The 24,294-nt window shown below is 36.6% G+C and overlaps 1 long non-coding RNA gene across 2 annotated transcripts in view; it reads left to right on the forward strand.

Moving 5' to 3' along the window:
- Nucleotides 1-24,294, forward strand: part of LOC108350092 (uncharacterized) — a 74,192-nt gene that overhangs the window by 42,394 nt on the left and 7,504 nt on the right. For both annotated transcript variants that reach the window (XR_010064010.1, XR_001836877.3), the window contains 2 exons: nt 17,089-17,238; nt 18,974-19,179. This is a non-coding gene — a long non-coding RNA (uncharacterized LOC108350092). The remainder of the gene's footprint in view (nt 1-17,088; nt 17,239-18,973; nt 19,180-24,294) is intronic.

A 24,294-nucleotide genomic window follows, 5' to 3' on the forward strand; every position in this document is an offset into this window, starting at 1 on the left:
GTAACCAAATTTTGGGACAGTTTTGCTTTCTCATCCATAAATTTGACTGGAGAAGAGTCACTTCAATGTCTAATTTTCTTTTACGGGTTTTCAACCTGACACTCTTTTGAATGATTTTTCTGTGTGTAAACTTATGTTTATATCTCTGAAAGGAAACTGGTAACTGATCAAAGCAATGACTACTTTCACATGTAAGTCTTAGTTAGGGTTTCTACTGTTGCAGTGAAACACCATGATCACAAAGCAAAGCCAGTTGAGTTTATTTGGCTTATAATTCCCCATGGTTAATAAGGACAGGAACTCAAAAAGTACTGGAGTCTGGGGCAGGAACTGATGCAGAGGCCATGAATGAGTGTTGCTTACTGACTTGCTCTCCATGATTTCCTCAGTGGAATTGTTTCTTTTTGTCTGTTTTTAAATTTTTTATTGATTCTTTATAAATTTTACATCATGTACAGCAGTCCAAATTATCTTCCTTCATATTTGCCCTCTGCCTTGCAGCCTCCCTTGGAAAGAAAATAAAAGCAAAAATAAAAATAAAAAACAAACATACAAGAATTTGAATAAAAACAACAAGAATAACAACAACAAAACCCACAAAAAAACTCTATCTCACCTTAGAAGCTACAATGCCTCGTGATGTGTCACGTGGTATACCTATCTGTTCAGACAGCTTTACTTGCAATGGATCATTGGACTGATTTGAGGACTCAGGCTTCTGCTACATAATCAATACTGGATCCTCATGGACTCCTTGTAATTATTCTATTGCTGTCCTATGTCATGGAGATCCTACAGGTTTAGTTGTGCAGGACTGGTCCCTTCATGGGCTCCAGCAGTTCACAGATGGGAAGATGTTTGGGTGGGTTAATTAAATCTCTGGTTTTGGACCTAAGTAATAGCTGAGTTGGTCAGTTTGCTAGCTATCCTGCATCAGTGCTACCTGGGCCAGCTTATCTGCTCTGCCCAGGTGAGGGGCAAGGCTCTCCAGCCTTCTATAAAGAGCTGTGTCTACTCTACCTTAACCACACTGCTCCATGGTCAGTGAGGAGTAGGACCAATTCCCCCACACCTACGTCCCTGGAAGCCAGCTTTCCCAAGTTCACAACAACAAGGCCAGCTCTACTGTGCTGCCTAGGCAAAGTATAGCACCTTAGTTTGCTTTCTCACAGAACCCAGGGCCACCAGTTCAGGCATGGCACCATCCAGAATGAGCTGGGTCCTCCCCATCAATTGATAATATAAAAAAATGTTCTATGTCCAGGTCTTATGGAAGCATTTTTCTCAATTGAGGTCATCTCCTTTCAGGTGACTCTAACTTTTGTCAACTTGACATAGGACTAGCCAGCACAGGCAACACATGTTTTGATTGGTACTTGTTTCAGAGTATGCGTGTCTTAAATGTACCTGAATCACTGCAAAGCTCATCCCAGCAGGCTTAAGTAGCCAGAAGTGTTTAATGAAGAGGCAGTGGCCATAGACACTCTCCATTTCATTTATATATTATTGCATGGAAGGAATGTGTATAGGCCACGACTAAGACAAGCTTAATCTGTTTCCATAAACTGCTCTGTAATTCTTTCACACCTTTGGTGAACTACTTTAAAGCCCTCCAGAGACTCATAAATCTATTTGATTTTCTGTTATTTATTTCTTCTGAAATCTTGCTAAATCTTTCCATATTTACCTTTGAGTGACAGGAGAAAGCCCAGCCCTTTTGTGCTACTTCTTGGGTCTGTAATATCTTCTTTAACTTATTATCCCTTTCATGGATATCAAGAAGACAAGCTACCCTGAGACTCCCCAGAAGGATCCTTCATCCATAGATATTTTACCTTTGATTGTACATCTTATTACCTATAGAAGTGGCACCCAACTACTACTACAATAGAAAAGAACAATATTAACCCATCATACACTGGAAAATGCAACTGTATCATGGTTAGATCCACAGGTACTCTACCTTTGTTAGAATATAGTCAAAAGCATGACCCATGGCAGCACAGTGCCTTGTGAAACTGAGATAATAAACTCAGAAGTGCAAGGCAGAAGGCCATATCCAGAATCAGGGTACTCTGATCAGACTGGGTTCTACAGTTATGTTCTGACCTTCAAAAAGAATAAACATGTCTTATAAGTTACATATAAATGTTTAACATAGGAAGAATGAAAATCATATCCAAGAACAATCCAGAGAACAAAATGTACCTGAGGTAAAAGGTCTTCTTCCACATTTCTGCAGCCTCTCTTACAGTTCCCCAAGGCATTGTTCATCATGGGACATCATTCCTTTGACTATGTTCCAACATACCTTCAGTTATTTATCTTATTATCTGTGTCAGAGGTTATGTTGTGATTCCCCCCAAATCAAACTAAGGTTCTGTCTGTTTTAGTTTGGGTACCAATCATATTGACTTGTTTTCATGAGAGACATGAGCATATGCCTATTCACCACAAATAGGACATTGATGACAAGCAAATGATTCTACCCACGTACAGTTGTTAAACCAAAAAATGTATTGGGTTCACTTTTAGGAATATAGATGACTGAAAGGCAACTGTCACCAGACAACCAACATTGGTCATAACTCATCAAACATGCATTCCTATACAAGATGCAGTCAACACTATCAAAGAATGTCCCTTTCCCTATCAATTATTTACTTTTTCAAGAATCTTGAAGAGTTGCCTTCTGAGTTTTATTAGATAATTTTCTAATGAGTTGTATAAACAATGTGAACCTCCCTCTTATCTCCTGGAAAGATATGTAAATCAAGAAGAAACAGTAACACAACAGCCTTAGTATCTCACAGGTTCTGGGATATAGTTCTTTCTCAGTTCTATGCTACCTTAATCTCTCACAGGGTAGTTCATTCCGTCCTAGATAATTTCTCAAGGAAAAAAGAGAATGGAAAAGAATCAGAAAACAAGTCTTAGAATAATATCAATCCTTCTTCAGCCTACTACTGAAGTTGACATTCTATCACTTGTGCTGTAATATAGTTGTTAAAACAAGTTACTCTTGAAACCCATATTAGAAGAAATATTACAAATGAACACAACTGTCAACAGTCGGAAAACACCATGAAATATTTTAGAGCATATTTACAACAAAGGTTATGCTGCAAGTTCACTTTGCCATTAATTTTGTCTCACTGGGTCACCAGTAAATCCTTTCCAGCCTCATAATCATAAACCTTTGTATGTTTCTGAGTTTGACTTTTTTCTTTAAATGGAATTCTACTTTGGCAGAAAATCTTGCCTTCACTACAAATATAAATACCAACCTTTAAGGTTTTTCTCATGCATCTTCTCTGTTACCCTACATTTAGGTCTTGCCATCCTGTACCCAGATTGTAGAAATACTCCCCTAGTTTGTTTTCCCTCTTTGGTATTATTTACCAAAGCCCCTTCTCCTACAGAAGCAGGAATTACCATTGTAGAACTGAAGAGGGTGGCACTGTCTACCTTTGTGTTGGATATCCATTTCACTCAGTACAGGAGCAAAGGTTACACTGCCCCATGGAGCATTCCATGAACTGGCTAAGCACTGATTCTGAGTTCTTCTACTTCTCTCTCTGTCACATATGTCACTGCAACGCAACTGATGTATGCTTTTTTCAGACTCCATGTTCAGTCTCCCCATACGACCTTACAGCATTCCCTTTTTCCTGGAGGGATCTTTCTTGGGTATCTGCTTGCTACCTTTCTGTACTATACAATGCATTATTTAAAAACTCATTTTTGCTATTTTTATTTGTGCATATGTATGGTGTGTGTGTAGATGTGTGTGTTTGTTTGTTTGTCTCTGTGTGCACATGAGTGTGCCAGAGGTATTAGATCCACTTGAACTGCAGTTACAAGGCTGATATTCTAGTTATTATTTTTTTTAGCATGTGACATAAGTCAAAAGCAAGACTTAGTCAGCTGAGGCAAATCATATTGGAGTAATACATACTTCTAATCTTATTGCTACTGTCATTATAAAACAAGAAAATATTTCCCAGCATTGTAGTACACATCTGTAATATCAGGCCTTAGATAATGAAACCTAACCAACCAAGTTTTAGCACAGTCTGGACTCCAAAAGAGAACTGCTGTCAGTAAGTAAACAAACAAACAAACAAACAAACGAAAGAAAGAAAGAAAGAAAGAAAGAAAGAAAGAAAAGAAAAGGAAAATATAAACTGTGAACAAAGAAAAGTTCAATGTAGATATGCATATGGTAAGAACACTAGATGGAGATTTAAGCAAAGGTTAAAGTGAATTCTATTCAAACCAAGGAACAACAAAATGGCCAAAAATCCATAGAAACTACAGGAAAGGCATAGGGCAGAGTCATCTTTATAGCTCTCTAAATAATAAATGATAAAAAACAAAACAGCAAAAAAAACATTTGACTTTGGAATTATATTCCCCAAAATATGAGAAAAGTACTGTGTTTAATGCACTTGGTTTCAGCATGTCTTTCAGTTTATAATACTTGTTATTACAGAACTTTGTGTCATTTTTTAATGTTATAATAATTTCAGGAGCAGGAATTTTAGATGTGTACGTCATTGGTGAAGAACTGTGCCTGTCATGTGTTAGGCTCAAAGTAAATATTTATTGAGTGAATGAATACAAATTCTTCTTATAAAGTCACTTATGCAATACTAGGTTATACATGAAAACTAATTTCAACATTCTATCATATACAAATATTGATTCCCTCTGTTATTACATACTTGTGTGTTTTTAAATTTTTATGTTTTAATTTAACCATAATTTACTCATTTCTTTTTTCACTTTCTTTCTTCTTATCCCTTCTACATTTGTGCCATCCACTGTCTCCCAAGGTATCTTCTCCCTCCTTTTAACCATAGTTACATATACATTTAAATCACTTGAAATATAAATACAGCATGCTGTGTGCATTCAGTGTTAACTGCATGTACATAATCATAGGGCTCGCCACTTCATCAACAAATCAAATAACTCATCCCAAAGAAGATTAATTCTTTCTCTCTCAGCCGCTGTTAATTTTATGTAGGGCTAATTACACGTTTATGGTTCTAGAGTGGGTCTCTCTCTCTCTCTCTCTCTCTCTCTCTCTCTCTCTCTGTGTGTGTGTGTGTGTGTGTAAGCACACACATGTATGTAAAAGGACAACTCATGGGAATCAGTTCTTTCACTATTGCTTTCCAGGTATCGATCTGGAGTCCCTACAGTTTATCTAAGTAATTTTACCTGCTGATCCATGTCACCTTTAAAACTGACAATATACTATATAGAATCATTTATACAAAATGCATCAGTCAGCTTTTATTACTCTAACGAAATGTCTAATGTGTGTTATTGAGGACTAAAGAAATAACTTTTCATAGTTCCATTTTGGGGATTCAAATGGAATAGTGTAGAGTCTTGTATTAGGGTTTTCTAGAGTCACAGAATTTATGGAATATCTCCATATAGTAAAGGAAATTATTGGAATGACTTATAGTCTCTAGTCCAAATAACCCAACAATGGGCAGCTATGAATAGGAAGTCCAAGATTCTAATAGTTGCTCAGTCCCACGAGGCTAGTTGTTTCAGCTGGTCTTTTATATAAGCTGGAATCCTGCAGAAGTAGGCTCTAACTGAGAAGCTGGCAAGTAGGTGCAAGCAGGTGATGAAGAAGGCCTTCTTCCATTGTCCTTATGTAGGCCTTCAGCAGAAGGTATGGCTCAGATTAAAGGTTTGTAATACCCTAGCTGGATCTGGAATTTGTTCTGTCCCAGGCTGGCCTTGAACTCAAGAGATCTGCTTGCCTCTTTTTCCTGGGATTAAAAGTGAATATTATCTTTGCCTTGGCCTAAGCTTTTTATGGCCACTACACTTCAAGATATTCAAAACAGTGTGTTATCCCATGTCAAGATCCAGATCAAAAGCCTCTGTACTCCAGCCTCCAGATCTGGTTCACAGGTGTGCCGTCCATCTTTCAATTGTAGTTAATTTCAGATGTAGTCAAGCTGACAGCCAGGAAGAGCCACCATGGGTCTGTAACAGGGTTTCCCCTTTCACTTTGTCAAATTAGAGTGGAGAGCAATGTGCAGTTATATTTCAAGCCAGGAGCAGAATGGACAGACAGTTCTTTCATTACTCTCTGGTGAGATCTCCACTTCTGGAAGGTTGCACAGAACTTTCCATTACTTTTTACAGGAACAACTCTTCAATCACATGGACCTTTGAGGGTATAAAATTAAACCATATACAAACCTTACCACAAAAGAAAGTGATATGATTTATATAGCCACTGCACACATGTTAGGTGACCAGAAAAAAATCTCATCAGTAACTTTTCATAGATTGAACACATTTCAGTAATAATTACAAATTTCAAAGATTTTCTAAAGAACTTAATGTGTTCTATAAAACATAAGAATATCTACAGGAGATACACATTTGAAAATCATTGACTACTTCAATACAAACTGGATAATTCATAAATGCTACATATATCTGTGTTCTGATATCTAGAAACATCAGAAACAAAGTGTAAAGGCTTTTGGATGCAATTTATATTAGAAATATGAGACTTGAGAAATTCACTCTTTTCTTCACAGTGTTGTTTTTGATCCAGATATTTGTTGTAGATTGAAGTTTCACATTAAATGATATTATCAAAATGGTGAATCTAATAAAATCCAAGTTGTCCTCTCCTGCCTGTTTTTAGCTGTGTGTGAAGGATGAGATCAGACAACATTCTCTGCTGTTTTACACAGAACTGTGTTGCTCTTCCAAAGATAGACTTTTGTGAAGAATTTATTTGCAAGTTGTGAGAATCCAAAACACTTTCTCCAAATAAATCTTATGTTGGATATTTTTGAAACATGACTATGGGTTTGATAAAGTTTACATTAGTTGAGCCCATAAAAGAATTAGATGAAAAATGACAAAAATCTCATGAAAATGTGGATTGATATCTATGTGCAGGTGAGGGCAGGCAAGGTAAGGCAAGACCTGTGATTGGGCAGTGAAAAAGAAAGGTGGGGACAGAGTTTTTAAAAGTGTGAGAGAGGAAGAGAAGAGAGAAGAAGAGAAGATAGAGGAGGAGAAGGATGGTCCACCCCCCCCCCCCCCGTGTGGCTTTAATTAGCCACAGGTAGCTATGGATATCATATAAGAGATGATTACAGGACATTTGTCTTATCTAGGTGGGCAGTTTATATCAATATCAATTGACTCTGAGTTTATTGTATGGATGTTTTGTTGACTGGGAATTTACTGTATAAATCTAACTGAAAAATTATAAGCTCTTTGAGTTTTGATTTTACCAGGACGTTGGGATTGTGAACAGAGTTCATAGCAGAGAGGTCAGAGTTCACAGCAGAGAGCCACAAGAGGGCAGCTGCAGAGGGTAGCAGGTGCTATCGTGGGCTAGCCATCAAGGTGGAGAGACCACTAGGAACAGAGAGCAACAGCATGGTGTACTGCCTGGTGCCCCGCATCACATCATTTGTTTATTATTTATCGTGACTTAACTATATTCATTTGTGTATGTGTGTGTTTATTCAAAATACATAAATAATCCATGTTTACGCAATATTGTTTCTAGTATCTATATTGTCAGAGCTAGCTGGCTGACTGTTGGATAACCAATCAGAGGGCTCTTCCCTGAAAAGAACTATTTGTCTCACTCTCAGCATTTTCTAGTTCTCTATATTTCTTTGTGTTGGGTGGATGTTTGGAGAGATGCATCAGATAAAGACCAGTTTGACAACCAGAGATACAATGTAGCTGATTTTTGACAGAGTCATTCCCCAAAGGAATGTTTTTATTCCAAAGCTTTCAGCACAAATTTTTCTCATAAAATTTAGTTTTAACAGTTAAATAATGTCACTTTTGGTATGTTTAAGACAAATTATGCAAAAAGTCCCAAGTTCACAGTCAGAGAATGCTTCCTTCAATGTTTTGCTGTGTAAAGTAGTCTTCATGTATTGTAAAAGAAAGTATGCATTTTAAAGATGCCACTACACATGTACAGCGATTAATAGACTTTATTTCATTAATTCTTTTACCAATTTGCAACAAAATTGTGAGAAGATAAAGAGCTTTTCTACAACCCGGCCGAGTTCTGTAGAAATACAGTTTCCATTATTATCAATGTTTTCAATTACAGTGATGTACTTGTTAAAATTAATGGGTAGATATTGACCCATCCTCCTCACCCATAATACATAAGCTATATCAAAATGAACTGTTGGTGCTCTACATTCTATTGCACAAAATTTTAATGAAACTATCTATAGTTATCACAGAATTGTGAGGAATTTCACTGTCCTGAAACTTCTATGTTTCTTTTGTTCATAAATTTTTTTATGAAAAATTGATTATAAACACTGAGTATAATTTATAGATTAAACTGTGTCTATTAAAGTAAATTTAGTTTAATAACTGATAATTTGAAATATTTTACTTAAAATAGTCTTTGTCTTATAAACAAAAATAAGTGAATATCTTTCTCATAAGTCTGACTCCAGGATGAATTGATTACTACTGTGTCTTACCTCTTCAGTATTGACCTTCATTAAAAATTTCAAATTAGTAATGATAATATTACTAAGCACTAAGTATAAATCCATTAGCTTTGTGAACACTTATTGAAAATGTCTCAATGTTCTGTCTAGTATAGGAGTCTTATATTCCTATCTGCCTATACAGGTGGTAAATAGACTTGAGATACCAAAAATTTAACTCATCCATATGGTAGAGCCAAAATATGAATTCAGACTTTGTCTTTGAAGGCTTGGCTCACAAGTATGTGGTACTATGCAGAATCTAAATGAAAAAACAAAAAGAAGAGAAGAGAAGAGGTTTCCATTAGAGGGCAAGTGGACTAAAGTACTTTTCCATTTTCTGTTCTTTTGCACTAAAGTGCAATAATTTATTGAGTTATCAAATATTTTTCTTCCATGTGAAGGACTATATGAAGAAGGTCTCAGATATTGTTTTCTAACATTATTTCCCAATAAAAGGAATCAGACTCCTTGGAAGAATGGCTTGTCTTGGGCTGGGTAACAAGTATGAACTCTGGAAGAAAGTAAGGAGATGTTCTCAGAACAATAGTAATGTCATCATAAATGATAATAGGGCATTTCAAAAGCTCACACAGCCAATGTGAGCAGAGCTTGGTGGACAAACTGATCACTGTAAACCACAAAATAATTAACACAATATTACTCAAATAATCACCATTTGTGAATCTATAATGTTGTTAAGTAAATCAATAGCAAGTCAATCAGAGAAAATTTTGTAATTTTCTATTATTAGAAATATATATATCACATAGCTCCCTTTACTCTAGGAAGTATGAGTCAATCCAGCATTTTCTGAGCATAGGCTAGATTGAATGACTAACTTTTATATAAGACATATGGAATGAAGATCAAATAAAAGTTGATGTAGTCTACTTTGACCACAAGACCAAGGTGAATTTCTCTGGTGATAACTCATTGGATTGCAATATTTTTCCTAACACTGTGGTTGAGAGGGGAACTTATCACTAGAGAGAATTAGAGAAGGGCAAACTGTGTATCAGTCAATTGAATTCAGTAGTCTTCAACAATGGTAACTCAATGGAAAAAAAAAAGGACAGACAAAAATGGCATCACAGAGCAGACAAGAGAGAAGCATGGGGAACACATGCACTGTGGGCCTCTGGTTTTATTTTACAGCAGAAAAGCAATACTGGTGTCAAATTGGTAAGATCTGAGGGCAATGAAACTTGCATGATAAGTAAGTTCATTGCTAGTTTAAAACCATACACCATAGTTATATAAGTTCTTAATATTAAGGAAGATGCATGAGAATTTAAAAGAAACATACTAGTTATGTACATACTGAATAAATAAAAAGTATCCCACTTTTTACTATCAAAATAATAATGTAGCATAATATTCATTTAAGCAATGCATTTCCTATTAAAGCAATGCTTACACCAAAGGGGAAAATTGGCTAAAGGGTTATAAGCGCTGGTTATTTCTGGCTTTAGAGATGATAGCTTAATTTTTCCCTTAATATCTGTCTATAGTTTTCAGTAACCTATAATGAACATATTTGACTTTCATAACTAAAAATGTAATGAAGAAAAAAATGTAGTATAAACAGAGCTTGTGAACAGAATTTGTTAGAGTTCTTGGAATGTTAATTAATGCAAATGAGAATGTGAACTTATTTTTTAAGTAGTCAAGAACAAGGACTGTGGGAGCCAGTGCGATAACTGAGTGAGGCATCTGGAGGGTAGAAACGAGTTTCTGTTTCTCATGTTCCGAACTTTTGAGAAAGAAGTCTTAGTATTGTTGATATTCTCTTCTCATTCTCGTGAAACATGAATTAACTTAACAAATTGTTGGGTTAGTCTGACTTACAGGTTCTTTGTCTGGAACCAAATGAAGAATGACAGCTACTAGACAGATGGGAAATGGAATGTACCCATAGTACATATGTGAGGGGTAGGTAACAGTTAATGATGAATGTCAATTTGACAGAATCTAGCTTCACCTGGGAAACAGGGTCTGAGCGAGCCTAGGATTATCTTGATTTTGTTATGATGCAAGAAAAAGGGTCCCATTGTGGGTCACACCATTTCCTGGGAGGGCGGGTCTGGATAGTGTAAGAGAGGAATCTGAGAAGCAGCATGCATTGCTGTTCTTCAACAGCAGAGAACTTGCTTCAAGTTCCTACTGCCATGAATTCCACAACATAATGGTTTATACCTTGAACTGTGAGCTAACACAAGTTCTTTCTCCTGTAAGTTGCCTTTGCCAGAGTGTTTTTATCACAACAACAGGAAAAGAGACTATAATAAAGAGGTCATCATTATTATCAATATGACTATTAGGTAGGAGTAATACAGTAATAAATAGATCTAATTCATTAATAAAATGGCTCATTGCATTGTGGCATCTTGTATTGCTCCTCCTGGAACAGAAGATTATAATCGGAAGTTATGTTACATATATCAGTTCCTCTAAAGAGTAATTTATTTTATATTAAACATATTGTTTCTTGAAGCAAACTATAAGGTTCAAAGAACAGTGAACACCTCTCCTGCTTGTTTGTTTTTATAGACTGACAAAAACCATTTACTATTTGTGTCATGAATCACAGCCCGATGTTTTTTTTCTATCAATGATACTGTGTCTTAGAGTTATGCCTATCTAAGCAGCCATTATACTCTAAGATGTTTCTTTGAGTCTTTTTTCCCACTGGTCTTGGTTTTTTGAGGACACCTACCTTAGATGTGATTAAATTCTCATCAGCAACCAAAATATGTTTTTCCAGCATATATTGTGCTCACAAAAATTACTACACTGAGTTATTTGTATATTATTCAGACAGGTTTAGAGTTTTGTTTCAAGGCCCTTGGAAAAGAACCAGATTTTAGAGGGTAATAACATTCTCATATAAGGATAATACATTCCAGAAGATCTATTTAAATGGTGAAATGCTTCTTCTTGACATCATAAAAAGCAAAGTATTTATTAATATTCAGTGAAATGTTGGCAGGAATAGGAAAGTGAACGTACAAATTTCTTGCCCAAGCAGGAGAATAATAGACTAGTATTATTTGCTTTTAACACCAAGGAGCTATGACTTCTTAGGATGTCATTGAGAAAGGATGAGCTATCTGGCCTTAATGCAGTCTTCATCACTTGCCAGCCACACCAGGAAACCCTTGCTGGTTTTCATTTATGACTTCACCTAGTCAAAATGGGTTGGTTTAACCTCCTCATATTTCCATTGCAGAAGTAGGTTAAGAAATGTCAATTTGCTTAAGGTCACACAGAGGCACATAAGGTCAATTTGACTTTTCATAGTAAAATAATCAGCTCTGTGTGTGTGTGTGTGTGTGTGTGTGTGTGTGCGTGTGTGTGCGTGTGTGTATGTGTGCTAAAACTCTTGGTTCATAGCTCATGAAACAAAGTAGTAGTAATATTTGCCAATAAGTTAGACATCTGTAGTGTTAGACACTACTACTGGGGAGACATGAACAAACATCTACTCACACAGATAGGGAACTGATGATAGACCTAAGTAAGGATACCGTCCCAGTTTCTCTTGGTGAGCTAATGAGAATAAAACACATAAGGATAAAGACTCACAGGAGCAGAGATGAGTCAAAGATAGCTGCATCACAAAATATTACTCCAGCATGAGTGACAGCTCATGAAAACTGTTAACCTGGAGCACACTGCACAACATTCATCAGAACAGGCTGGACAGTGTCCTTTATGCATGTCTCAGTTGGACTGAGCCACTTCCAAATAGCTCTACTGGTTTCTATTATTTCCAGGTGCCTCAATGGTCTCAGTCATACTAGCAATCTCAGCTTTTCTGAAAATGTATCCCAGCTGTAATTACTGCTGTTATATTCTTAGCAAAGGAGAAGCCCAATGAAGTTAATGAGTTTTAGGAACTTCCTGAAGCCTTCAAGTTGTATATTTCCCAAGCTAAAACTTTTTCCATAGGCTGGAATATCTATCTACTCTATCTATCTATCATTCTGTTTTTTTACCTTCATTCTAACATCCTATGTGTTAAGAAGGTTTCCTCCAAGATTGACAGTTTTAATCTCAAGTAAAATGTTTGTACAATATCATTTTTGTTATTTCATTTTAGTGATAGGAAATATAACATGGAGTCCATTCTTATCTCCCAAAGCTTCCATGGGTAAATATTATCATATTGGCTGTTAGAGGAACAACATGGATTTTGGGAAAAAAACAGACATTCCATACATAAGACATAATAATGGATTTATATAGTATCAGCATTTTGTTTAAAGATGTGCATCTTAAGACTTTCAGATAGGCACTTTTAAAAGTTCTACTTTTAAAATGGTACAGTCAAATATTTCAATGGAGGAAGTAAGGTTCTCATAAATAGAAAGAAAAAACACAAAGGCCTTATGACTTAAACTAAAATCAGATAAAAAGCAAAATTTATAATAGCAGATTTGAAAGTTTTTTTTTTAATTCTTCTAAAACTTGGGCTTCTTACCAACTTGTAGCTGCTTTCATTAGTCAATTTCTATTCATCCTGTTGACTGTCTTAGAGTCTCCCAGGAGTTGCTGGCTCTATGCTCCTTGGCTAACACACTGAGTTAATAAAAGTGTGTTGAGTATTGAACTTAACAACTTCAGCATTTGGCCACTTTCATGTATTTTCAATGATTAAATAGGTAATTCCCAGTGGTAGATCTCAGTGTGCTCTCATATTAGATGCAGAATAAAGTAAAATAAAGGAGCCAACATGACAATTTAGCCTGGGCTGGAGACTCATCACTGGGGTTTCACTTCCTTACATCTATAGTTTTTGTATAACACTGTACTTCAAATTATGTTATGAGTGTTACATTACCATTGAATATCTTGTCTTTTAAAAGGCTTTGGAGTATGTGTGTGTGTGTGTGTGTGTGTGTGTGTGTGTGTGTGTGTTTGTGTGTGTGTATGGTGTGTGTTTGTGTGTATACACATGTGAGCATGCACATGCGTGTGCATATACATGCATATGTGTGTGTGTGCATGCATGAATACTCACACATGTGTTTGTACTTACCTATGTGTGTCTCTGTGTATCTATGTCTATATGTGTATATGTGCATCTCTCTGTGTGTTTCTATGTGAATGTATGTATGTATGTGTGTGTTTATGGGTACAGGAAAAATGACTGGAAACTTTTCCTTGTGACTTTGTATGGATGGAGTGAATGACTCTACAAAATTCATAAGTTTGTGACTACTATTCATTTGACTCTTGCATATTTGGTTCCATATCTCAAGATAGACTTAAAGTGGGAAACTTAATGAAAGGAAATCCTCACATACATCTATTATTCCTTCTCTAATACCCTATAAATGAAAACTCACTGTAAGCCATAAGCTTAATTTTTGTGTTGGAAGAAGAAATCATACTGTTAATAAAATATTAAACCTTACATAACAAATTTCCAAAGCATTAGAAAAAAAAAGATTCAAGCACAGAGTTAGTTTCAAGGCCTTTGATGAAAATTCTGTTCATCTTTCAACAAACTAGCCTACAATACTCACTGCTTTATGAAGCAATTAGACGAAAGCATCATTTAGGGAAAGAATGCTGCCAAATATTGTGTAAGATGACTCTTGTCTTAATTAAATCTTACAATCCAAATTTCTACTCTCATAGCTACATAAATGAGAGTATACAATAGCCCCCAATGGAAATAACAAAACAATGCTTCAGGTTGCACAATGGAAAGATTCCAGAAATATCAGAAAGCAACAAGTTTTTTAAATGATTAAGAGTGATTAAGTCTAAGCAAGTAAAATATTTAAAACTCAAATAATTAGTTCAAACATAAACCATATTTGAGCCAGATGATGTTAAAAAAAACTTCCCACAGTGGATCATAAGTGCCATACATATTACAGTCTGCTTCCAGATCTTGCCCAAATAGAGAATTTACTCGAAAAAACAAATCAATGGAGATGGTTTGTATGAAAATACCCCCCATACATTCATATATTTGCAGGCTTAGTCCTCTTTCCTTCCCCTTCTCTCTTCTCTTCCCTTATTCCCTCTCCCTCTCCCTCTCCCTCTCTCTCTCTCCCTTCTGCCTTTAGATCAGGATATAAAACTCTCAGCCACTTCTCCAATGCCGTGACTACCAGCCTGCTCCCATGCCTTCCACCATGATGATAAATTGACCAACCCTCTACAGTTGTAAGCAAGCCCACAATTAAATGCTTTCTTGGATAACTGTTGGCTTTGCCATGGTGTCTCTTCACAGCAAGAGAATCAAAAGTAAAAGAAAAGTCAAAACTAAAACCTGGTCCCTGGCCAGAGCAAAAGCTCCTTACTTAATTTGGTCATGATCTAAGGCTTGATGCTTCGCTTACTCAGTGTTCTTATTGTCAGTGTTACCGGCTGATTTTTGTTCCTTTAATGCTTTTAAGTACATTTGGCTAATTCTCTATGCTTGAAAAGAAATAGTTCATGGAGTTTTTTCACTAGATTGGTACACTATGTACTCTAGATACTAAGGCATTGTGCTTAAAGCTGATCAAGTGACTACTCTGTGAGTAATGGTTTTGGACTCATGCTTTACACTGTGGGTTCTGAGGAAAATACAAAGTTGACAATGAGATTAACATTTCATATTGAATATAAAAAATAAAGCCATCTATTAAAACAGCAAAGCATAACAAAATTCCTTGAAGGCATTTCTAAAACATTACAAAAAGTAAAGATTAAAGCTGAGGAAAGATATTAACCAGACCAATGCATGGTAGCCTATAATCCTAGAGCTGGGGAGGAAAGGCAGTCAGATTCTTGAGGTAAGGAGACTAGTCAGTCCCACCTAAGTCAGTGACCTCCACACAAATAAGAGAGACCTAATCTCAATATCACACTGAACAACACTATAAACGGAAAAACTTCATGTTTTTCTCTGTCTCTCTTTCATATACATCAACCCATATATGATCATAGACATATGTACAAATGTAATACAAAATATTATATTAAAAACAATCTAGGGTTGGGGATTTAGCTCAGTGGTAGAGTGCTTGCCTAGCAAGCGCAAGGCCCTGGGTTCGGTCCTCAGCTCTGGAAAAAAAGAACAAACAAAAGAAAAAAAAAACAATCTAAGATACAAATATTTAATGCATTTAGGTATAAATTCCAATAAGCATGATATTACTTATTCATTGAAAACTAAGTTTTGTTATACTCTAATGACAATGTTACTTTAAAATCCAACAATTTTTTCTTGATTAATTAATTAATTAATTAATTCATTCATTCATTCATTTTATATCCGGATATCTTCCCCTCCTCCCAGTCTCCCATATATAACCCCTCTACCTTCCCTATTCTTTTCTACTCCGAGAAGGTGCCCTCTACCCTGGCAGATCAAATCTCTTCAGGGCATGTTGCATCCAATCACACTAAGGCCAGCCAAGGTAGCCCAGTGAGGGAACAGAATTCACAGACAGGCAACAACTTTAGTTGTTGGGGGACCCACATGAAGACTGAGCCACGCATCTGCTACATATGTGCCAGGGGCCTTGGTCCAGCTTGTGTATGCTATTTAGTTGGTGGCTCAGTCTCTGAGAGGCCACAAGAGTCCAGGTTAGCTGACACTGTTGGTCTTCCTTTGGAATTCCTATCTCCTTTGGGACCCTCAGTCTTTCCCCTAACTGGGCCATAAGAGTCCCTGAGCTCTCTCCGATGTTAGGCTGTGCGTCTCTACATCTGTTTGTCAGCCACTATATGGAGCCTTTCAGCAGACAGTTATGTTAGGCTCCTGTCTGGCAAGCATAACAGCATATCATTAATAGTATCAGGGATTGTGAAGCAACCAAGACCCAAACAAACATGCATGGTATGTAGCCATGAAGTACAGCATACCCATAATACATTCTCCAACTCCACAGACCCAAAGAAACTAAACAAGAAGGAAGGAAGATGCTTGAATCTCACTTAGAAAGAGGAATAAAATAGTCAGAGGAGGCAGATGAAGGGAGGAAAATGGGTGGGAGAAGGGACAGAGAAGGGAATGGGAGGATGGGGGCTGTAAAGATCAAGTGTGGGGAGAGACAGAAGAGAGGTCAAGAGGGCAAGGAGAATGAGTGGAAATCTGCAGCTGGCAGGTCGTGGAGATCACCTCAAGGACATGGAAGAGATTTAGGATGGTGGAGGCTCCCAGGAGTCAATGCAGGTAACCATAGTGAAGACAAATAACAATGAGGTATGGTACCTAAAGAGTCCTCCTGTTGCCAGGCAGGACCCCCAGTGGAAGGATAAGGACACCAACCCTCCCACAAAATTTCCAGCCAAAAATTTCTTCTGTCAACAAGAAATTCAAGAACAAGTATGGGTTAGAGACTGAGGGTATGACCAACCAAAAAACTGGACAAAATTGGGACCCATCCCATGGGCAAGGACTTCTGGTTTCTTTTAACACAGTAGTAACACAAGCCCTTCAGGAACCATGGAAGACAGAACAAGGTTTCCTCCTTCCTGGCCTTCACTTGGATTCCTTATGTAAAATATTTTACTTATAACTTATTTTTTCTTTTCACAGTTTTATTTTCCAATATCATCAACAGACTACTTAGCTGGAAGTTTGCTCAGAAGGAAAGCTGTAGTCATTGCTGCAGTTTCTTGGTTTCCTCCCAGTTTCTGTTACACTGAATCTTTTTGACATCGTCAGAAGACTACAAAGCAAGTTCATGTAAGAAGGAAATCTCACATGCAAAAAGTGCCTTTTGAAAGTGGGGCTGGAGTGATGACTCAGAGGTTAAGAACACTGCTCATTCAGAGGACCTGAGTTTGAATCCTAGCATTCATGTGATAACTTACATACTTCTGTGAATCTAGTTCTGCACTTCTCAGACACCAGATGTACATGTGATGTACAGATGTACACACAGACAGGATGCTTCTATTTGTAAAATAACAAAATAATACAAAAAATTAAAAAGAAAATCTTCATTCTTGAAGTTTAAAAGACCATTGGATACACATTGTTTCAATTAGACAATATTTAGCAACTAATTTTCAAAGCATGAAAATCACCAGAGTGTATAATTTTTATATTGAATACTAACATTACTAATACCTGTTCTCAAAGAAATGCTATAACCACAGAAAGTATATATTTAAGGGTCAATGAAGACAAAAATAAAAGTAAAACTACTTAATTCTTTAATGGATGACAGAAATCTTGAATTTGATTGCAGTTGATATGAAATTAAACATGAATATCCATACAAGTGAAATATGCTTATGTTAGGTTTGCTTAATTTTTTCTTCTTTCTTCTTCTCCTGCTCTTTTTCTCTTCTCACCTTTCACCCACCGAGTCCCCAGCTTTCTTTACATTTACATGGAAACTTTAAAATCTGGACACTTGTAGACAATTTGATTGCTTCTTTAAAGGCTACCAGACCTTCTCTCTCTCTTATGGCTAATCTGACCTAATGCAAGGTCTTGGCTAATTAATCTCAGGAGAGTCAGGTGGATGAGTTAGTAAGGTAGATATGAGAAGAAAGCTGGTGGGCAGTGTCCCCAAGAGCAGAGAGGCTGCCCTGAATTCACTGCCTTTGAAGTAGTTTTCTGCTCCAAATGCTTGGTGCTACTAAAGTTTTCTTCAAATTAAACTTGAAAGTTACATAAAACTACCTTTGGATCTTTACTGGGTTGAAGTTATGAACCAAATTTGAAACTTCCTCTCTCTAAACATCTTTCCACAAAAATATCATTCAGTGTTTTTAAGACCAAGGTGGTAGATTTCTGCATCAAAATTAAATTTAAAAAACTCAGTTTTTTCATCACATAATGATTTTATTGTTTTTATTGGATTTATTTCTAGTATGTAAAAACACCAGACATTACAATGTACATAAACACATCCAAAACATCCCAGAAGTGTTTATTTAAAAATAGATGGCAAGAGTGGAGAAGGGACTCAGGAGTTACAAATACCTGGTTGTGCCATCCTGAGAACAGCATCTAGTTCCACACATCCATATATCAAACTGGGCATCTAGCAAACACTTGCAGTGCCAACTACAATGGACCTGGTGCCCACTTCTAGCATCTGTGCACATAGTTACTTCTACCTCTTCATACACATTACATAATCTCATAAGGACAAACACATATCCATGCATTTTAAATATAATTAAAGGTAGATGAGAATAATTCACAGACTTCTGAGTGTGTATATTAACATAACAGGAAATGATATTTAATCACAAACTATTCTACATATTTTTTCTATAAGAGTACCAAATATACAGAATATGAAAGAATTCAAAGCTAAAAAGTATACATTTTTTAATTTTTGAAATTTCATATAAGAAAATATAATTGTATCTATCTAACATTCCCTTCCTCCAACACCTGCCATGTCTTCCTCCTTATGCCCTGCTTCCAAATTTCTTTCCATCTCTTTCTCTTTCAATAGGTCCAGTTATTGCTGCTCAAAGGTCCATGTGTTTGGGTAGTAACTGGAGTACCTGAATCCTACAAGTTGCCATATCCTCATAAAAGAATGATTGTCTTTCATATGCAACTCTCTGCTGCCAATATTTCTCCAATAGGGGAAGAGCCTGGGAGAATATTGTCTACACAAGAATTTGAGTGGCTTAATCTTGTCCAAGTCTCATAAAGGTAAGCATAGCAGCGGTGAGTTCATGAGTGCAATAGCTATGCCATGTCTGGAAGACAGCACTGGGCCCTGTCCTCTTGGTTCATACATTATTCCGGTTCCCTTTTACATTGTGTTCTCTGAGCCTCGGTGGTGATTCTTCTTGGGGCTGGATAGCTTGTCTTTTGTTCTTAGTGTCTGACAAGTTACATATCACTCTGCTAACCTCTGCTAACCTTGAAAGCAGCTTTTCTGTCTACAATCTTAAAAACAGCCAAAGTTTATGAATAAGAACGTAAATATTTACAAGTGAATTTGGCAGCGTGGGTAAGTTTCAAAATAACACTAGCTTCTACCTTATGACCTATGACCTCTCCAACCATGGGCTTTTGCAAAGGATGATAGTACCAACTATGAAATTCCCTCCCATGGAGGAGTTCTCACCACAACTAGAAAGAAGAAGGTTCACTGTGTTAGTCAGGCCATTATTAGACCAGAGGAACTTCTTATGCAGCAGGCCTTTATTGCAGCATGCAAGTACAGCTTTGAGTAACCACATTGATGTATTCACTTCCCATCAGCCTGATTGATTTGTTATTGATTTCTCAATTTTCTGAAGTCTAATTGTGCTGTCTTCAGCAATAGAGGCTCACCATGTAGCTTTGGTGAATAAGGAGAGGTAATGGCATTAGCCTGTGTTCTTTTGTACCTCCCTTAGACTTTTCTGACCAAAAATTCATAGGAAATAATCATGCCTTGTGCTATGACCTTCATTTTCCTCTATGTTTTCTGGAAGCAACCTGTCTATCCATGCATAGAAATTTGGTTTCAATTCTTTATTTGAAGTTGTTTTGAAAATATGTTAATTTGTGGGTTTCCATAAGGGTTTTCACAGCTCTTTAGTTTTAGTCAGTTCACCCCTACTCCACTCTCCCATACCCCCATTCCTGATTAATCCTTTAACTCTCATTTCAAATGTATTCTCTAGCCTTATACTTTTTAGGTTAGGTTGTAAGAAAGTAAGCTTTCACAAGAGTTTTTATCCATTTTCACATTTAAAAAATTGATTTTCCTCCCTTAGCTGCAGTCTTGGGTTTGAAAAAATATAATTAAAAAGTTTACACCTCTGTAATATCATCTTACAATCTGGATAGATTGGAGAACAATGTTCAGTGTCCACTGAGATGGACAGAAATTCCTGAGCAAGCTGTGCTAGCCTGGCAAAGTACTGAAGGATAGTTGTTCACATGTCAGTCCTTGTCCAGGTTGGTCTTTCTTTCACATTCTTCTCCTGAATTCTTTCAGGATATGATGTCTTTCCCGTAAATTTCTCCCCTACTTCACCTATCTACAATCTCCCTATTCTTATAGGCAAGAACTTTATATAGAATATCTATCTCTCTATCTTTCTCTCTATCTCTATCTATATATCTATATCATCTATTATCTATCGTTTTATCTATCATCTTTCTATTATTTATCTCTCTACTACATATTTATGTATCTATGTATCTATCATTTATCTACCATCTGTCTGTAATCTATTCTAACTATATCCATCATTATCTATCATCTATGTATGAATCTATTATCTATCTATCTATCTATCTATCTATCTATCTATCTATCTATCTATCACCTAAAATGTCTATGCCCTATCCATCTGTCATCTATTTATATATTTCTGTTTATTACTGTCAAATAATCAATGTTTAAATTTACTATTCACAAAATCTGATAGGAGCAACAATATTTAATTCCTATTTTCTTCTCTTGTCATGGAAGGCATTACCTATTCAGTGACCATAGTGTTATACTTAGACTGATTCTCTAGTATTTGCTTACAATGCTACTAGTCAGTGGCTTTATGGTTTTAATATGGAATGTACATGATAAACTCATCCATTTGAACTTCATCTCCAGTTGGTGGCACTGTTTTGGGAAGTTAACATTTGGGTAAGGTGTTAAGGTCTTAATCCTGTATTCCTTTTAGATCATATTAGGCCTCTCTTAATCCTTGTACCTCCTTCAGCATAAGCCTTGGCTTCAACTTTAAAATTTTTGATGTGTTTGTTCTCTTTTATTTTTTCTCTTTAAACTGTATTTTTGAACTCCATTTGTTTCATTTGGTCTTTTTCATTGTAGATGAGCATAAGAGTGATTGACACATGGCAAGAGTCAATTCTAGGCTATCTCAAAGTTTCTTCCACCAAAGATAATATTCCATTACTGTTAAATTTACCCTCAGGCAAATTTCAATGACAAGGGCAGAAATCAGCCACATTCTTTATCAAAGTATGACAAGAATGGTCTATAGCTCAGTTGCTAATGCTTTCCCCCCTGAAATGTCTTGAGCGGGACCTTCACAGTCTGCGTCCCTCTCAGCACTACAGTCTTCTAAGACTCTACTAGGATGGCTCATTAAGCTCTGCTACAAGGGTTTAACTACTTTCCTAATGCAGTTTCCATATTACTCCAAAAATATAGCATAGTTAGGTCTTTATCATCAAGAGTCCACTTCCTGGTTCCAACTTCTATCTTAGTTACTTTTCTACTGCTGTGATAAAACACTATGACCACTATAACTAATGCAATCTATAAAAGAAATGGTTTAAAGGTGATTCTAGTTTCAGTTTTTGTGTCCATGATGGCAGACTAAAGAAACAATTGAAAGCTCACACATTGATCCTTTGACAAGGCCACACAATCCTAATTTTTCCTCAATATTTCAAACTGGTGACTAGGTATTTAAATATATTAGGCTATGGCGGCAGGGGTTAACATTCACACAACCATACATATGAAGGTTATTTTTATCCACACCATTTATAAAACAATATTTTTGGCAAACGTCTGATGAATCCTTGGTTAATAGGGATATTTGTATATGATATTCCCCCTTTCTGGTGTGTGTGTGTGTGTGTGTGTGTGTGTGTGTGTGTGTGTACTCACTTGCCCATGTTGCCTTGTGAAGGCCAGAGGTTTACCTCAAGCTTTCTTTTTTGAATTCGTCTATAACATAATAATAGCAGTTATTTTGAGTCTCTCACTGAACCAGAAGATAGTTATTGTGGCCAGACAGTTTAGCCAGAAAGTTCTTGATATAATCCTGTTTATGCTCTTGAGAACTACTGTCAAGGGACACACAAAACTTAGATTTTCCTGTGGTTCAGGGGAATCATATTGACTTTCAGATATTTTATTTTTCTTCTTTCCTTTAAAGACTTTAATGATCAAATAAAAATATATAATAATTTGAAATTTTTCAAATTTTAATAATAATGTACTCTAGCACATTTTGCAAATCCTATATAATACACAGGATTTTAAACTCATTGATCGAATCCATCAAGAGATAATACAAGTAAATAATTTCCTTTTTAATTTGTTGTCAAAGAGATTTTTTTATTATTTTATAATTTAAATGGGGTTTTGTTGAGGTTTGGTCTGTTGCTATGTACTGCAATGCTAAATTCTATACCTGAAAGTCAAGACCTTGTGACTTTTTATGTTCATAAGCTTTTATGGTGTGTAAACCTTCCTTGATTTAAAAATATTGGTTAACCACAGTTCACTGCACCCAAATCTCATGGAGAAAAGAGCTGAACACCCAGAAGTGCAGACCTCCTGAGACCGCAGGACAGACTGCCACCTCTGCTCACATCCCTGGTCCAAGGGGAAACTGCACAGTGCCTCTGGACACAGGAATATAGGAACAGTCAGCCGCTGGTACCCACGGTTCTGGTCTGTGCACAGGACCGAACTGAACCGGCCAAACAGCTCCTGCACCCAAATTCTGTGGGAGAGAAAACTGGACCCTAAGAAGTGTGGACAGTCCTGAGAAGTCAGAGGAGACTACCCTCTCCCCACAGTCCAGACCCAAGAGGAAATTGCCTAGTGCCAACTGTGCCCCATGGGTGCAAGGACCTAGTCGCAATCACGGGCAGGACCCTTTGATTCCTGCCCAAACCTGGAGCTGGAAGACAGTCTCTAGGAGCACCAACACACCTAAAATCAGAGTACATGTTCTCAGAAAAGGCTGAAAGAGAACAGGAAAACAGTTCTACAGGAGTGCTGACACAGAGGCCTACAGCAGGGTCAAGTCACTCTCACAAACAGTAAGACAAGCAAACACCAGAGAGAACCCAGTGGCTAGAGGCAAGTGCAGGAATCTAAGCAACAAAAACCAAGACTACTTGGCATCATCAGAGCCCATTTCCCCAAACAAAAAAAAAACATACTGGATATCCAAACACACTGGAAAAGCAAGATTTAGATTTAAAAATCACATTTTTTGATAATCATGAAGGACTTTAAGAAAGACACAAAGAACTCTTTTAAAGAAATGCAAGAAAACACAAGTAAACAAGTAGAAGCCCTTAGAGAGGAAACAAACAAACAAACAAACAAAATCCCTGAAAGAATTACAGGAAAACACAACCAAACAGGTGAAGGAATTGAAAATGGAAATAGAAACAATAAAGAAAGCACCCTGGGTATAGAAAACTTAAGGAAGAGATAAGGAGCTGTAGATACAAGCATCAGCAACAGAATACAAGAGATAGAAGAGAGATTCTCAGGGACAGAAGATACCATACAAAACATTGACACAACTGTCAAAGACAATGTAAAATGCAAAAACTCCTAACCCAAAACATACAGGAAATCCAGGACACAATGAGAAGATCAAACCTAAAGATCATAAGAACAGAAGAAAGTGAAGACTTGCAACTTAAAGGTAAATATATTCAACAGAATTATAGAAGAAAACTTCCCTAATCTAAAAAAAGAGATGCCCATAAACATACAAGAAGCCTACAGAATCCCAAATAGATTGGACCAGAAGAGAAATTCCTGTCATCACATAATAGTTAGAATACCAAATGCACAAAACAAAGAGTATTAAAAGCAGTAAAGGGAAAGGTCAAATGACATATAAAGGCAGACCTATAAGAATTACACCAGACTTCTCACCAGAGGCTATGAAAGCCAGAAGATCCTGGACAGATGCCATACAGACCCTAAGAGAACACAAATGCCAGCCCAAGTAACTCTATCCAGCAAAACTCTCAATTAACATAGATGGAGAAACCAAGATATTCCATCACAAAATCAAATTTATACAATATCTTTCTACA

This window comes from Rattus norvegicus, chromosome 2 (assembly GCF_036323735.1).
Source record: "Rattus norvegicus strain BN/NHsdMcwi chromosome 2, GRCr8, whole genome shotgun sequence".
Lineage (NCBI taxonomy): Eukaryota > Metazoa > Chordata > Mammalia > Rodentia > Muridae > Rattus > Rattus norvegicus.